This window comes from Dendropsophus ebraccatus, chromosome 7 (genome assembly GCF_027789765.1).
Source record: "Dendropsophus ebraccatus isolate aDenEbr1 chromosome 7, aDenEbr1.pat, whole genome shotgun sequence".
Classification (NCBI taxonomy): domain Eukaryota; kingdom Metazoa; phylum Chordata; class Amphibia; order Anura; family Hylidae; genus Dendropsophus; species Dendropsophus ebraccatus.
The window spans coordinates 110,951,137-110,969,772 of NC_091460.1; the positions used below are offsets into that span (position 1 = coordinate 110,951,137).

The 18,636-nt window shown below is 40.4% G+C and overlaps 1 protein-coding gene across 8 annotated transcripts in view; it reads right to left on the minus strand.

The window, feature by feature from the left end:
- Window positions 1-18,636, minus strand: part of CSGALNACT1 (chondroitin sulfate N-acetylgalactosaminyltransferase 1) — a 261,184-nt gene that overhangs the window by 158,586 nt on the left and 83,962 nt on the right. For 5 of the 8 annotated variants that reach the window (XM_069978160.1, XM_069978159.1, XM_069978156.1 and 2 more), the window contains one exon: window positions 2,518-2,582. The exons of the other annotated variants lie outside the window; for them this stretch is intronic. The gene's annotated coding sequence lies outside the window, so the exon portion shown is untranslated. The remainder of the gene's footprint in view (window positions 1-2,517; window positions 2,583-18,636) is intronic. 8 annotated transcript variants of the gene reach the window in all.

Consider the following 18,636-nt stretch of genomic DNA (forward strand, 5'->3'; position numbering starts at 1 on the left):
GTCATGGATAGTGCTAAAAACTGGGTAAAATTACACCCTTGTAGTAGTAGGGCCACTCCATCATGTTCCCTGAGTGCTGACATAATCGCAGGACAGCCCATGTCTGATGCTGAAGGTACTGGGGCCAGTTCACACTTCACTGGGGTGCTAATTGGTTTCCTTTAATACACATACATGCGAGACAGCAAATTTCTGAACAATCCCGCCAAGGAGGACTCATCTGGCAGTGACAACCCACTCAGTTAATCACTGACAGATGGGACATCTCCAGTTAAGCCAGTGATTGGCTGAACGGGCTGTCACTACTAGAGTCCATTTCGGAGGTGGAGGCGGGATTGTTCAGCCGAGGACTGAAGATGATGCAGGGGGACACCGGGGGGAGCACGGAAAGGTAAGAATAGGCTGTTTGTTATGTTCTTCCAAGGGCAGCAACAAACAGTATTAAAATTGTATTCTGAGCAGAATACCCCTTTAATACAGCTTTGCCATATTTTACTACTTAAAAACTTTGGGAACTTTTGGAAATATTCAACTTTTTATCACTTTCTAGTCCATTAGGTTTGGGAAGTGGGGTGACTAAAAAAAACTAATTCCGGCACTGGGTTTTCTCTTTTCTTTATAGCATTCACCATGAAGGATAATTAAAGGGAATCTGTCATTTGGAATTCATAGTCCAAACGGCTGACACTGTTATACCTCTATTCCACGGAACGATCACCGTTCATAAACTCGCTCCAACGGCCGTTCGTTAACGAGCACTTAACGATTTTTTTTAGCGAACGATAACACATAACGTGAACGATATATGTAGTGTAACGATTATTTTGCGATCGTTACATGATCGTTTAAAACGTTTGCTGGGGTGATCATGACCATACGACACAAATGCTTTTTTTAAACCTTTTTACGAACGACTGAAAGATTTCTAATTTTACGAACCGATTAGCGAATTATCTTTCAAAGACCAACGACTTTTTTTCGACATGCTGAAAAACTATTTTGAACGACAGTATAACGATTTCTATTTTATAACTAATAATATTTTTTTCTAATATTGTGTTTTTCTAATATTTAAAAAAAAATATATATTAAACTTAAACCCAACACACAACATTATACAGCTTACTGGGGTAAACATATGGAACAGAGGTGCCCTCTCTAACGGTTGACTAAGTGCTTAAAGGGGCCACTTTCTTTCAGAGACAACATAACTCTTGTTTCCAGTTTGGGTGAGATGTTTGCAATGGTGAAGTTACATTGAAGTGAACGGAGCTTAATTGTAAACCCACACCTCAACGGAAGACAAGAGCCATGTTGTTTCTGGAAGAAAGTGGCCATGTTTTTCTGACACTGGAAAACCCCTTTAAAGTTCAGTATTTCATCTCCATACCTTCCGCCATTATTACAACATACATATAAGTCAAATGTTAGGGAGGGGTTAGAAGGATGAAACAGAAAAGTGTGGTGTGAAAGGGTCCAAGGGCGCTTGGGAGGGAGGAACGGGGCATGTATGGTTTATGTTATTACGTCTAAAGCTTCTACTTAAAAGTTTTCTTGTTTCGATTCCAGGAGGCAGTGCCATTCTATAGCAGTGTCCATTCAGTTTCATCTAAGCGTCTTTCTATCTATCTACATTCTACACACATAGGTACACTCTAGGTTCATGTTTAACAATGCCTTTACCAAATTATTACGCATCTTGGAAAAACTTTTTCATACTTTTCTCAACAGTTCTGAAATTTTTCTGCGAGGGGGTGGGTTACTGGAAGGGGTTTCTCACTTAGTACTACTATGTACCATTTATATGGCACAAAAATTACAGAAAAGTACACCAACAAAAAGGTGTCATAAGGAACAGTGTTTAACCAGTATAAAAAGTCACTCCGATGCAGTGTGCACCACTGAAATAAATATGGAGCCTTGGACTGACTATATCTGATTTTACGACAATATTAACAAATCCAGTCCATTTTATCATTTACAGAACAGTACTTAATAATTTCCAGAAATACTATGCTGTACACCATACACATATGGAGTTCCTATTGTTGGGAAAAAAACAGATATATGCAGATATTCCATGAAAAAAAATGCAGTCCATTTAAATGATCTGTTTTATGGGGAAAAACGGACACAAAAACCAATGTAACTGTGCCATTGACTACCATTATAAAAAAACACAGATCAAAATGGACCTGTTTTTTTTTTTTTTTAAGAGTACACAAAAACATGGTTGACCACTTTTGTTTGTACATTAAAAGTGACCATTTAAATATGGATCCGTTAAACAAACTGCAAAAATGCAATGTGAACCCAGCCTGTTCACTGTGCAATGTGCATTCACTAAATAGCTTTAATAAGTGTAAAATCCTGAGCACAAGAAACCTTTATTGACTTATTTTCCTGCAGGCACTGATGTAAATGTTGAGACTATTTCTACCAATATGACAGGTACAACATGCAACAATATAGAAAAAACAACCCATCAAATAAAATGCAAGAAATACCGAGGCTTACCTCATACTTTAGATGTCAGCATGGAAATGTGTCTGATCTCAGTTTGAAGAACACCATGTGAAAATCTATCAAAAAGCAAGAAAAATAAAGCGGTTCTAGTTGACCATCAAAAATCTATTTTTTTTTTCAGTTTAAATATATATAAAAAAATAAAAATATAAACTATCCAATCAGTAAACATTAACATGAATAAAAAGGTAAAAAGTCTAAAATGTAAATGTATGTTCACTGTATGACGGCTCTTCACCTAGTCAGACAACTAGTTTCTAAAGTAAGGACTGCACATGTGTTGGGTGCGCACAGCGCTGTACAAGACTTCCATTCATTCCAATGGCATCCTGGTGACAAGCAAACGTATGTAGAGGTAGATCCATAGACTCTATGTTTCATTTAAGAAAAGAGTAATCTTTTCTGTGTTCTTTATTCCCAGAGGTGAGGAAATCCACAAATCCACAGAAAAGAAGTCAAAAAGCAGCTTTCTGTTGCGTCAAAGAGTCCTCTGTGAGCTGGAAACACTGAACAGTGAGATATGAAATGGGATGAGGACAGGTCTTCAATGGACCCTGTGCGTTTGCTGCTGCATCATCATCTCTAGCTGGAGTGTGTCCTGCATCTCTTACAGAGCAGCTGTGCTCCAAAGCTTCAAGAAGCCGTCTTTCCTCTTGTCTATACTGATGCTATTCACCAGAAGCAAGCACAGAAAAGTGCATTCATGTACAGGAATTACTTGGAGGGGAAATGGGGGGGGGGAGGCAGACCAGCCCTTTTCTGTCCAGACAGATGAGCAGAATGGCTCATTGATTGTTTTTACCTTGGTGGTTCCATTCCACACAATATCTGCCCTTGTATGACTGTTTTAAGTAGCATTAGAAAATAAACGTTTCATACCGTATTGACTTCTGTACACAACATAACTCCACGGTTGCTTAAGATTTGAAATCCTTAGGCTCGGAAAGCGTTCCATAAACTCCTCCACTTTGCTACTTGTCAGACCAATGCTAAACACATGGAGGGGAGCGTATTCTGCAGTGACAATAATCAGGCACTATGATTGGACTATCACAGCTTGTACAACTATGTCTAATGTCTAACTGTATAATCTGTAGGTTTTTTTATTTGTCTAATTTTTGCTGTAATATTCCTTTAATCCAGCTATATTAAATGATTGCACAGAAAATATTTATAGTGTCAGCCTTTGCTCATTGTCAATTCTCCTGAGCTAGCAATATTCTCACATACACCTACAATTATTTGTTTATACATTGGTTCCTTGGATTAAGGACATATTTTGTTCCGGGGCCGCGCTTGTAATCCAAATCCACTCTTAAACCAAAGCAAATTTTCCCATAAGAAATCACTGAAATGCAGACGACTGGTTTCACACCCCCAAAATAATGATTTTTTATTCTTAATAACATATAGAACAGATGAAACAAACAATGAGAAACAGCAGAATATGTGATATTATAAGTTACTGTACAGTATAGCAATCAGCATGTGGTGTATTATGTATAGTAAGGGCATAAGAATGAAAAAACAGCAGCAGTTTGTAGATACAGGATAGAACTGCAGATCCCCATAATGCAGTAGGGTAGTACAACAGGATAGAATAGAGAAGTAGGGCTGCTGTCAGAGGTCTGTGTGATCACATGACAGCAATCGGGAAGGGGTGTGTTCAGCATGGACCATTCAGAAAGTGAGAATCACAGAGCTGTGCAAGAGGACAGTGACAGAAACTTTTCTATACAGCAGTGTGAATAGCTGGGTGTAAGTGGAGGCAAATTATAGCAGCAGTGTACATAGCTGAGTGTAAGTGGAAGCACATTATAGCAGCAGTGTGTATAGCTGAGTGTGAGTGCAGGCACATTATAGCAGCATGGATATAGCTGAGTGTAAGTGCAGGCAAATTATAGCAGGAAGAGAGGGGGAACAGAAGGGCTGACAGAGACTGCAAGGAGCAAGAAGGAATGAGCAGGGCAAATGTGGGCACAGTATAGCAGCACTCCCTGTCCGAGGAGAGCGGTTACATCTATGAAGAGATTACCTCCACGGTCCTGTCCCCTGATGTGAGCCCCAGCCTGAAGTAGATCTACCATGATTTGGAAGGTGAGGGAGACTTCCTGTGTCAGAGTACAGGGCTGTAGACCCCGCTATGCAGACCATGCCCCTTCCCCACTCGCCCTCCCACCCAGTAGAGGGAGCTCTTAAACCAAAGCAATGCTGTTAAACAAAGTTACAATTCTGACAAACTGTGAGCTCTTCTTGCAAAAGGCTCTTAATCCAAGTTACTCCTAAACCAAGGTACCACTGTATTTACTTTTTAAAGCTCCATTGTTTCCAGAGCACTGTACATATGATAAAGGGTTAACATACAAAACATAACTGTTATGTCCGCACCTGTTCAGACCTCAGTGCTGTCCTCTGCCTGTAGGGCCAAAACTGCGCTCTTGGCCATGATTCAGCATGGTGTTTCCTACCACTCTGAACTCTGTCTTGTAATAGTGTCAGCAGAGGGCAGGGGAACAGGGAGCATGCAAGCTTGCTCTCCACATCATCCTGTGTAATAGGGGCTTTATTCCAGCACTTGCTGTGTGATAATTGACAGGTTCCACCACACCCCTTTGGTGCTAGCCCTAAATTGTTTACAGCATGAGGCTAGGTTCACACTATGTAACTGTGCGGCTGTATTTTTTATGCGGCTGTAAATGTGCGGTTGAAACTACGGCCGTGGGAAAAAATAGACATGCGGCTCAAAACATACGGTCATTTACTTGGAAATCTGGTTCAACTAAAAATAACAAATAAAATCTTAAGAAAGTGATGCAAACACCTCTGGATGCATCTGGGAAAGCAGGGAACACAGTTTACATGAATTGCTATTACCGGGGTTTGCGATCCTCTGCAGTATGCCAATGTCTCTCATGGTTAATCTATTAAAATAATAAAACACATTTTCGTTGTAATAAAGTGCCTTTCGTTGTTCAATAATTAAATTTAAACTAATCCATCATTTTGCAATTAAATATACTGTTAAAATAAATATATATATAAATAAATGTATATTTATATATATATTTATTTTTTGACAGTATATTTAATTGCAAAATGATGGATTCGTTAGAATTAAATTATTGAACAACGAAACTGAATTTATTTCAACGAAAATGTGTTTTATTAATTAAATATTAATTAGTACAGGAAGCTCCATAAGCCGTTAATTCATATTGCCGGCAAAAGAGCTTTCTGTACTAATCATCACTTTACTTTAATGAAAACATCAAATGTTTCTTCTAATTATGTTATCACAATAGCATTATTAGAAGAAACATTTAGAATTATATGTGCGCTCAGCTGATTGGCTAATCGGCTGAGCGCACATATAATTAGCGGGTCCGCAGCACAGTGACTTCATTGTGCTGCGGACCAGCGAAGAGGACACATCGGGGTGAGTATAGAGCTCTCCCCACCCCCTCCCCAGCACTGCACCCCTCCCAGCAAGGAAGGGGGGTCACTTAACCCCTTCCTTGCTGGGATGGGTGCAGTCTGACATCAGTCTGGCCCCCAAGGGGTTAAGGGGGATGCAATACATCCTCCCTTAACCCCTTGGGGGCCAGACTGTAAGCAGCGATCTGTAAAGATGCTGCATACTGTAAGGAGCACAACACCGCTCACAATGATGGGTGTTGTGCTCCTGTTTGTGTGTTTTTTGTGTGTTTCTCCCTTTTTGTTTTTCAGATATCGGTATCCTGGGGATTACGTCGGATTTCGTGGACTACGTCGATGACCAGCGTTTTTTTTGTTTTTTTTTAAATAAAATGGTCAATGAGGGGTGTGGGGGTGTTTTTATTTGAATAAAAAATTTTTTTAACTTGTGTCTTGTCTTTATTTCTTTACTTTATAGACTTAGTAGTGGAAGCCGTCTAATAGACGGAATCCATTACTAAGTTGGGGCCTAGTGTTAGCTGGTATAAAATGGCTAACACTAACCCCCTATTATTACCCCAGTACCCAATGCCACCAGGGGTACTGGGAAGAGCCGGGTGCCAGTGGTCCCGGAGCGTCAAAATTGGCGCTCCTGGACCGGGCGGCAGCAGGCTGGTAAGATTTAGGCTGCGGAGGGCCTAAACCAATGGCTCTTCCCACCCTGGTGTTACCAGGCTGCTGTCGTTTGGTTTTTAACCCGGCTGGTTATAAAAATAGGGGGGACCCTATGCGTTTTTTTAAACTATTTATTTATTTAAAAAAAAAAAAAAACGCATAGGGTCCCCCCTATTTTTATAACCAGCCGGGTTAAAAACCAAACGACAGCAGCCTGGTAACACCAGGGTGGGAAGAGCCATTGGTTTAGGCCCTCCCCAGCCTAAATCTTACCAGCCTGCTGCCGCCCGGTCCAGGAGCGCCAATTTTGACGCTCCGGGACCACTGTCACCCCGCTCTTCCCAGTACCCCTGGTGGCATTGGGTACTGGGGTAATAATAGGGGGTTAGTGTTAGCCATTTTATACCAGCTAACACTAGGCCCCAACTTAGTAATGGATTCCGTCTATTAGACGGCTTCCACTACTGAGTCTATAAAGTAAAGAAATAAAGACAAGACACAAGTGAAAAAATTTTTTATTCAAATAAAAACACCCCCACACCCCTCATTGACCATTTTATTAAAAAAAAAAAAAAAAAACGCTGGTCGTAGTCCACGGAATCCGACGTAATCCCCAGGATACTGATATCTGAAAAACAAAAAGGGAGAAACACACAAAAAACACACAAACAGGAGCACAACACCCATCATTGTGAGCGGTGTTGTGCTCCTTACAGTATGCAGCATCTTTACAGATCGCTGCTTACAGTCTGGCCCCCAAGGGGTTAAGGGAGGATATATTGCATCCCACTTAACCCCTTGGGGGCCAGACTGATGTCAGACTGCACCCATCCCAGCAAGGAAGGGGTTAACTGACCCCCCCTTCCTTGCTGGGAGGGGTACAGTGCTGGGGAGGGGGTGGGGAGAGCTCTATACTCACCCCGATGTGTCCTCTTCGCTGGTCCGCAGCATAATGAAGTCATTGTACTGCGGACCGGCTCATTATATGTGCGCTCAGCCGATCAGCCAATCAGCTGAACGCACATATAATTCTAAATGTTTCTTCTAATAATGCTATTGTGATAACATAATTAGAAGAAACATTTGATGTTTTCATTAAAGTAAAGTGATGATTAGTACAGAATGCTCTATTGCCGGCATATGAATTAACGGCTTATGGAGCTTCCTGTACTAATTAATATTTAATTAATAAAACACATTTTCGATGAAATAAATTCAGTTTCGTTGTTCAATAATTTAATTCTAACGAATCCATCATTGTGCAATTAAATATACTGTCCAAAAATAAATATATATAAATATACATTTATTTATATATATATTTATTTTAACAGTATATTTAATTGCAAAATGATGGATTCGTTAGAATTAAATTATTGAACAACGAAAGGGACTTTATTACAAAGAAAATGTGTTTTATTAATTTAATATATTAACTATTAGAGGCATCGGCATTCGGCATCATTGCCGGCTATTTTTGAAGTACTCCGTACGGACCGCCTGTCAATCCACGGCCGCATTTCCAGCCGCAAACAATGGTCTTGTTCATTTTTTACGGGTCCGTTTACGATCGGGCCGTAGATTCATACATAGTGTGCACTGTGCAGCCGTATATCCTATACTTTCCAGCGTACGCATGAACCACCAAAAATACCGCCGCACAATTACAGCCGCAAATACAGCCGCACACTTACATAGTCTGAACCTGGCCTAGGCACTTTAGTTTAGAGTGGTGTTTACCAGCCAATAGCACGATTCACTTTAGGTCACCACTGTGATCAGCTCAGTAGGTACCCCAATCGCTTTTTGCACCCAGTTGTTTATACTTAGATACCCATTTTTGTTTACTATCCCCTGATGATTTTTGGCAACCCAAATGAAACGGGCCACATCGGGATATACATGTAGGGTATAATAGGGACATTGTTTCAAAGGGGTTAATCGGGGTAAGGGTTGCTCTTTTTTAGGGCGAGTGCCCCAACACACCGTGTGCGAGGAGGGCTAGAGGTTCACACCCAAACTAGGGGGAATTAGGGTATTTTTCCCAATATCCTGTGGACTGATCAAACTTATTCGTTATGCATTTGGTTTTAGTTGGCATTTTCCCCAATTTGGATACATTGCTTGTGACAGTGTCTTGTAGCTAGAGCTGGCATTTTGTATAGGATTCCTTGGTATTATGACCCCTCTGCCTGTCCTTCAGACCTCTGTGTTTGTACAGTTCTGCAATTTCCAGTTTGACCTATATCTATTATTATATTATTATATTATCATATTGACCTATATATCTATTCTTTATTGTATTTGTTTTTCTGTCTTGTCTCGTTCTGTGTTTCACTTATCCAGCATCCTGTTGCCCAGTTGTCGCAGACCGCCTAGGGTCAGGCTGGCAAGTAGGCAGGGAGGGTCTTGGGGGCCTACCACTAGGGCTCACACTGTCTGTCCCTGTATTCCACCGAGGTCCTGGGTTCCCTTACAGTAACATACAGCATGTAGACTTATACAATGTCAGAGAAAATCAAGGAAACAACATAAATAAAGTAAATGACAGACTGGTACATAGGAAGGGAGGACACTACCTGTGAGGGCTTACAATCTACTGGGTGATTCCTACACACACGATAGATAGATAGATAGATAGATAGATAGATAGATAGATAGATAGATAGATAGATAGAATACATAGTAACCAGCCATTAAATAGTACTAAAAGAAAACAGTGCATTCTCAGCCATGGAAATGCATATTGAAGAATTGAGATTCTATACCATGCACTTCACTGATGTGATGAATGAGGATACATTACACATATTATACTTAATATGTAAAGCTACTCCCTATGGACATGAAGTGAAATGGCATTTCATCTTATTTGTACCCTGGTAAAGAGAATACATATATATAAAAAAAAAATCACAAATTCCATGGCCAGCAGGGGAAAAAAAATCAGCTGACAAAAGTAATTTTTGAAGCACTTTTCGGCTATGTTCCCTCTAAGGGATTTTACTGAGAAAAGGCGTCCGTCTATTAATAATGATCATGGTCATTATGTGCGGCCGTCATTATCAATAGATGTCTGCCTTTTCCCGATAAATGGCGGACCGTTTCTGTAGTGGGAATATAGCCTAGGGTTGTTATAACTTAAAAAAGCAAGGTATTCAGAGGGGGCAGGAACTTAATAAACAATGTGTACATATTAGTCCTCGTGCCTCCATAGTGCTGTTCAAGGGTCTCAATGTCGGCTGTCAGTTTTGACTGGGATCCTGGTATGTCATGTATCCGGCTCTTTGAGCTGCTACGTGACTGCCCGGTTGAGGGATTGCCCACTCAGCCAATCAGTGTAGTGCAACCAGGCGGTGGGAAAAGCTAATGGTATGCTGGGCTGTATATCTAGAGGTATAATCAATAGCAAGAGGGAGATTGTGATCCTGCTGTATAGAGCTCTAGTGACATCACATCTGAAATACTGTATCTAGTTCTGGAGAAATCACCTACAAAAGGTCCGATGGGCTACAAATGGGCTACAAAAATGGTGGACGGTCTAAAGCATAAACCATATCAGGAAAGACTTAAAGGGGAACTCCGGATAAGGAAAACTTGTTTTCTATTAAAAGTACATTAAAAGTTATATAGATGTGTCTATACAATGTTCTACCGTATCTGTACGGTTCTGCCTCACTGGTAGCTGAGAGAAATCCAGGAAGTGAAGAAAAATGGCCTCTGTGCCAATCCACACCGTCTCCTGCTCCTTCTGCTCTCCCACCTTAGGAGACAAATCTTCCATGCCTCTGTCTCTTATTGTGTGTGTTTGCTGAGATCAGGCTGATGATGCAGACAGGGGGCAGGGCGTGATGTCACAGGAGGCTTGGCTGGACCCCCCAATCCCAACTCTGACCAGCCAGAAGCAGGTGTTGCACTGATTTCTCTGATTGTGCAGAAGTGTGCAGGGAAATTAGGGCTGTGTTCACACATGTTGGAGTGTCATTGCAGTACTGCAGCGTATTCACAAAAATGATGCAGTAACACAAGTAAATGATGCTAAACGGCAGAGAGGATCAGAGCCTTATTGTGGGGCTAAACTTCAAAGATAAAAGATGCTTGATCATAATATGTGTGTGGAAATGAAAAGAAAAATAAATTCTAAAATTTCTTTACTTTATTCTAATATCAGAGTTACAGGTAGAGAATACAACGTGCTGTGTGGTGTTACAGGTAGAGAATACAGCGTGCTGTGTGGTGTTACAGGTAGAGAATACAGTGCGCTGTGTGGTGTTACAGGTAGAGAATACAGCGTGCTGTGTGGCGTTACAGGTAGAGAATACAGTGTGCTGTGTGGTGTTACAGGTAGAGAATACAGCGTGCTGTGTGGCGTTACAGGTAGAGAATACAGTGTGCTGTGTGGTGTTACAGGTAGAGAATACAGTGTGCTGTGTGGTGTTACAGGTAGAGAATACAGCGTGCTGTGTGGTGTTACAGGTAGAGAATACAGCGTGCTGTGTGGTGTTACAGATAGAGAATACAGCGTGCTGTGTGGTGTTACAGGTAAAGAATACAGTGTGCTGTGTGGTGTTACAGGTAGAGAATACAGTGTGCTGTGTGGTGTTACAGGTAGAGAATACAGCGTGCTGTGTGGTGTTACAGGTAGAGAATACAGGGTGCTGTGTGGCGTTACAGGTAGAGAATACAGTGTGCTGTGTGGTGTTACAGGTAGAGAATACAGTGTGCTGTGTGGTGTTACAGGTAGAGAATACAGTGTGCTGTGTGGTGTTACAGGTAGAGAATACAGCGCTGTGTGGGTGGGACAACAATGAAATGATAAAGTACTGCAAAAAATTCAGTAACACAATGAAACTGCAATGTGTGAACACAGCCTAGATGTTCTGCAATAGATTTGGGACTGTGATGAACAGCTGAGGGATAGCATTGCATTCTGGAACCTGAAGTACTGTGTAGTACTGTGTAGTATAGTACTGCTCAACCAGGAAGTGCAGAAACACAAAATAGAACAAAACCAAACAGTTTCAAAACTGGAATAGATAGGTAAGTATTGTTATACGCTTCTTCAGAAGTTTAATTTTTTTTTTACCTTTACCTGGAGTTCCCCTTTAAGGATTTGAATCTGTATAGTCTGGAGGAAAAAAGAGAAAGGGGGGACTTGATTGAAACCTTTAAGTATGTAAAGGACTAAATAAGGTTCAGGAGGGAAGTGTTTTTAGTAAAAAAAACAAACTGAACTTAAGAGGACACAGTGAGAGGTTTTTTTGGGGGAAAAGTCAGAAGCAACGTGAGAAAATATTACTTTACTGAAAGAGTAGTAGATGTTTTCAGCAAACTTCCAGCAGATGTGGTAGGTAAATCTACAATAACTGAATGTAAACCTGCCTGTGATAAACATATCTATCCTAAGATAGGCTATGTTTCCACTTCATTTTTTTCTTGTTCATTTATAATTTTTTAAAATGTCGTCCGTCCAAAATAGCATCAATCATTTTGCAGTTTGGCCGTCCATCAGTTTTTTGTACCCCAACAATCCTCTTTATTTTTATGTTTGATGTATGAAAAATTAAGTATTTCCCCAAATGCACAATAACCAAATAATAATTCTAACTGCCGTATGGTTTGACATCTATCTCAACACAGTCCCTTTATAGAGAAAACTAATCTAATGAAACGTATAAAACCACCATTTCTCTATTAACCCCAGCTAGAACTTTTAGAAAATAAATTACAAAAAGCAGAACTCTGAAGGGCCTGTAATATAAGGCTGCTTACTTCAAACAGGCAGCTTTCCTTCTGTGCCTGCCGGAGAGATTAACATATCAATTAGCGTTACATTATAAGTAAATCAAATTAAGGCCCGTTAAGATAAAAAGAATGCAAATGTGACATTTACGCATCAATGTTGTGCAAGCGTACCGATATCCGAAGGCAAAACTAATACTTTTGTTTTCCGAGGGGGAAGCAATCTCTGTAAAACACAATTTATTTATTTCTCAGATGTATGATTCCAGAAATCAATCTCTCGAGAGAAAGGTAACTAAAAACAAATCAAAGATACAGTCGCCTAACCTGCTCAAACTAATACGTAATACTGATCACTGCTCCTGGCAATAGTATAAATATTCTGCTTGTATTGACATGGTGGTGCAAATCAGAATTCACGGTTTTGTACAAATAAATCCCAGCAGGGTAGTGGTAGGGGGAGTTATTGGATTTGTCAGTGGGGCTCAGTGAGATTTATTTACAGCACATCAAATAATTAATTTGTTTATTTAATTTAAAAACAAGATTTCCTAAAAGCTGATTGGCTGTTTTGGTGACAACTTAGATATTTTCAGCAATATACCAGTTATTAGACAATAACAGACTGATGTGCTCCCCTTCTGCACTCACATATCACACTCACACGGCCTGATGACTAATGTAAGCGAGCGCCGATCTGTTAGATGCGTGTCCACTTACTGAGCCTATTACACGGATACATTATATCTATATATATATATATATATATATATATATATATATATATATATATATATATAAATATATATATATATATATATATATGGTGGTGCCTTGGATTACGAGCACAATTCGTTCCGGGGCCGTGCTTGTAATCGAAATCCACTCTTAAACCAAAGCGAAAATTCCCATTAAAAAGTCACTGAAATGCAGACAATTGGTTCCACCCCCCCCCCCCCCCCCCCCCAAAATAATGTTTTTTTTCTTATTCTGAATAACATGTAGAACAGATGAAACAAACAATGAGAAACAGCTAAACATGCCATATTATATGTTACTGTACACTATAGCAATCAGAAGGTGGTGTATAATGTATAGTAAGTGCATAAACCTGAAAAACAGCAGCAGTTTGTAGATACAGGATGGAATTGCAGATCCTCATAATGCAGGAGCGTAGTACAACAGGCTAGAATAGAGAAGCAGGGCTGCTGTCAGAGCTCTGGGTGGTCACATGACAGAAATGGAGAATGGGGGGTGTTCAGCATGGACCAATCAGGAAGTGAGAATCACAGAGCTGTGCAGGAGGACAGAGAAAGAAACTTTTCTACACAGCAGTGTGTATAGCTGAGTGTAAGTGCATGCACATTATAGCAGAGATGTGTATAGCTGAGTGTGAGTGCAGGCACATTATAGCAGGAATGGAGAAAATGGGATTCACAAGGGCTGACAGAGACTGCAGGAAGCATGAAGAAAGGAGCAGGGCAGATGTGGGCACATACATGCAGCACTCTCTGTCCAGGGAGAGAGGGGTTACAGCTATGAAGAGATTACCTCCACAGTCCTGTCCCCTGATGCAAGCCCCAGCCTGGGATCTACTATGATTTGGAAGGTGAGGGAGACTTCCTTGGTCAGAGTCAGTGCTGTAGACCCCGCTATGCAGATCATGCCCCTTCCCCTGCTCCCGCTCCCACCCAGCACAGGGAGCTCTTAAACCAAGTCAAAATTTAAAAAAACTGAGAGTTCTTCTTGCAATATGCTCTTAATCCAAGTTACTCCTAAACCAAGGTACCACTGTATATATATATATATATATATATATATAGACATACAGAGAGTTAGTAATGTCCAGACAGCCCTTGCCTCAAGTGTAAAATAATAAACTTTATGCAAAATCGTCAATGATCTTGATGTTCTTCTAGCTGCTACCCACTCCCCGCAGCTGTCAGTGGAACTTCTGAGTCGGTCTCCTGGCCTCTCAGCCAATCACTTTGCAAGACAGGTGGCGCAGCGGCCAGTACATATACGCATAAGAATACATACACATACGCACAAGAAAACAATAAAGCAGTCTCTTAAAGGGTTTCAAGTCTACTGTCAGAAAGTTATACAGATTTGTAAATTACTTCTAGTTAAAAATCTCAAGTCTTCCAGTACTTATCAGCTGCGGTATGTCCTGCAGGAAGAGGTGTATTCTTTTCAGTCTGACATAGTGCTCTCTGCTGTCACCTCTGTCCATGTCAGGAACTGTCCAGAGAAGTAGAGGATTTCTATAGGGATTTGCTACTGCTCTGCACTGTTCCTGACATGGACAGAGGTGGCAGCAGAGAGCACTGTGTCAGACTGGAAAGAATACACCATTTCCTGCAGGACATATAGCAGCTGATTTTTTAAAATAGAAGTCATTTACAAGTCTGTATAACTATCTGACACTAGATGATTTGAAAAATGTTTTCATTGGAGTTCCCCTTTAACTGGGACAGAAATCACACCATGAAGTGCTATGAGAAAAAGGCAAAATGGGAGAGGCCATATGATGTTCTGCTTGGAAATCTTGGGTCCTGGCATTCATGTAGATTGTACAGTGACACATACCACCCACCAAAACGCTGAAGCATGGAATCTACTAGCCGAAATTCACCATCCATAACACAGACTTAGAAAATGAAGTACCCCTATAATAAATAATTTTTCTCACTTTTACAACTAAATTGCTAGAAAGTCACATTCAGACGAACAACTTGAATCCATAATGCCGAAACATATATAGAGTGTCCATAAAGGAAATCTGTCTTCTGTGGTTACGATTGGCCAATATCAATTAGAAAAAAAAAAAACAACAACACTGGCTAAATCAGTCAATAAACAAAATCAATTTCACTATGGTGATAATGATCTCTTAAAAGGGTCTTGTCATTTTCTTTGCCCTGCTATGAGAGGAGCTTCCATCTAGAAGCTTACTGCATGTACCTATCGCGGCTGCAGCAGTAGCTTTGCCAAAAAGATTTAATTAAAGGGGTAGTGTGGCGGTAAAGAATTATTCACAGAATAACACACATTACAAAGTTATACAACTTTGTAATGTATGTTATGTCTGTGAATGGCCCCCTTCTCCTTGTCCCACCACCCCCACCCGTGTACCCGGAAGTGTGGTGGGCTATACATTACCTGTCACGTGCCGACCCCCGTCTCCGATCTTCAGTCAGTGACGTCTTCTTCGGCCGGCCGGCGAACAGCTCCGACTGTTCCGAATGCCGGCCTTTTTCAGCGTCATCCGATGCTCAGCCGCGATTGGCTGAGCATAACTGTGCTCAGCCAATCGTGACTGAGCAGCTGATGACGAGTCCGTGTACTACAGGGTACAGCAAATCATTACATAACATCCATATATACAGTACCTTTACATAGACATACGTACATATGTGAAAGGTAATGACAACAAAACAATAAAGCAGTCTCTTACTCCAGTGAAAACAAAATGTTTTTAAAGGGAACCTGTCACCCCCCATGCCGGGGTGACAGGCTCCCGACCCCCATTAGAGCCCCCTATACTCACCTAATCCCGCCGGGTCCCGCTTCTGGAGGTGGTCGGGTGATGAAGATCTCAGCCGCTGCAGCCCGGCGCGCGCGCTGAGAGATGAGTCCAACACCCATAGAGAATGACAAGAGAGTCCAGCGCTCCGTCATTCTCTATGAGCGTTGGACTCATCTCTCAGCGCGCGCCGGGCTACAGCGGCTGAGATCTCCGTGACCCGACCGGATCCAGAAGCGGGACCCGGCGGGATTAGGTGAGTATAGGGGGCTCTAACAGGGGGTCGGGAGCCTGTCACCCCGGCACGGGGGGTTGACAGGTTCCCTTTAAATCAACTGGTTCCAGTCTGACAAAGTGCTCTCTGCTGCCACCTCTGTCCATGTTAGGAACTGTCCAGAGCATCAGCAAATCCCCATAGAAAACCTCTCCTGCTCTGGACAGTTCCTGACATGGACAATGGTGGCAGCAGAGAGCACTGTGTCAGACTGGAAATGACATGCAACATCATGTATCAACATTTAATATTTCAACTGAATCACAAATATAAGGTGTTATGTAACCATCATCTCATAGCAACAAGTCATATCCAGGTACGTAAACAAACCATTTTGACAAATGTTTTTGAAATAGTTTCCTACTTGATAAGACATTTTTTCTTTTTTCTTTTTTTTTTAATTAATCAACCAACTTTAAGAAGAAAATGTCACTTCCTTTTGAAAAATGTGTCACTAGAGTGATCCACCTTCAGCACACTGCAGCACAAAAAACTGATTTATCAGTCCGAATCTATTCAGCCAGCTCTATTCATGAAGATAAATAGAACACACTGTATTTGTCATGGACTTTTCAGCCACTTTCTTAGTGCAGATATATAGTGGTGTCATTTTCATTTCCTGATTTTATATATATATATATATATATATATATATATATATATATATATATATTATTATTATTATTATTTTTTTTTTTTTTTTTTTTTTTTACTTTTTTCAAGACTTTTTCTGTTCTCTGACTTTCGTATTCATGGTGTGCTGATCAATAATTTCTGGTCTTTATACCAGCTGTGATTCAATACAAATCAACTGGTTTCAGAAAGTTATGCGGATTTGTAAATTACTTGAATTTAAAAATCTTCCAGTACTTATCAGCTGCTGTATGTCAAGTCAAAATTCAAGTCAAATTTTAGAAGCAGCTGCCCCCAGCAGAAAGTAAGCCTGTTCAGTTCACTTTCATAAGAACTATCTCATGACATAGCAATAAGGAATGAGTGTTGATCCAGGCAGTAAGATTGGCTATGCAGCAAAGGGAAAGAAAGCAACTGTGTGTGTACTTCTAGCAAACAGCATTACACAGAGATTATCAAAATTGCAACAACTTGCGTAAAAAAGCTATCACATTATTAAACTGCTCAGTAAAAGGTGTTAAAAAGTGTAAAAAAAATTGCAATCGCTTTCACCCCTATTTTCCCCAATCCCTCAAGAAAATGAGTATCCGGTGAGTCACTGGATGTAACTGCACTGACATCATTTGTATGGACTGCAAAGCCTCTACTATATGAGGGACACTGGTCTTAGTATAGTATAGTGCAGGTGTCATCCATTTTAAAGGTCCTCATACACTTTATATAGATGTCGGCCGAATCGTCTGCTCGAGATTCCACTGAGGGATGATGCAGGCGGAGATAGGGGTCGGCGTAATAAAAAGAACAGTGATAATAATGATGTAAACCATCATCAAATTTGTGAATCCACATCAAGCTTAATATAGTGAAAGATAGCAGACTTTTATAGTTCATAGTCTACTCACTAACAATGAGGCTTTGCATTACTAACAACAGAGAAAAGCTACTAAAGCATATGGAGGAAATAATATTTGCCTTTCATAGGATTTGTTCCTGGAATGGATCCCAGAAGGGCACCATAGAAAGAGCTGGTTTTCTAAAGAAAAGCTTTTTTCCTCCACCCCGGAGAACCATCTTGCATTATTAGGTAAAAATATCAACTACCACAAGAAAATGCAGTACTGAAGAAAAGTATTATAACTTCCTGCAGATTACAATTTTTATTCATACTCCCTTTTCTCATACAATCCTTTTTTTGTTAGAGTGAGTTACATTAAAAAAAAAATAAGAAATCAACAGGGGGTTGTGCCCACAAGCAGTTTTTTTTTTTTTATTATTAAATTAACATTTTACATGTAGTTTTTTGATGTGTGCAGCTTCTGCTTATCCACATTCTGTAGCAGAGAATCCTGGGGATGCTTGCACTGTATGGTCAGCTCTCCTGTCACACAGCAACAAAACCTCTGTAACTACACAGTGAGATTATACTGATTGAATTGATACATAACAAAGAGCACTGTCTCCTGGTAAGCTGCAGAGCTGATAATAGAATTAGTAAAAGTTACTAATACAATTAGCCTAAGATTTTTTTTTATTTTTTTTTATTTAAGCATATTTTATTTAATTTTCCTTTTCTTTTTACTCACACAACAGACTAAAAGTCTAAACAGTAAAAAATCACAACAATACACATTACCCCTCCAACCACTTCCCATCCCAACCCCCACCCAACTCCCCCCTAAAAAAAAAGACGGATTTATTTATAGCACCTCATATTTCCACAGTAGTCCCTTTCACCCTAGCCCCCCCAACCCAATAGAGAGTACGCACGAGTAGAGGACCCCCCCCCCAAAAAAAATAAAAAAAAAATAAAAAATTAGCCTAAGTTATTGCCCTCAGATGATAT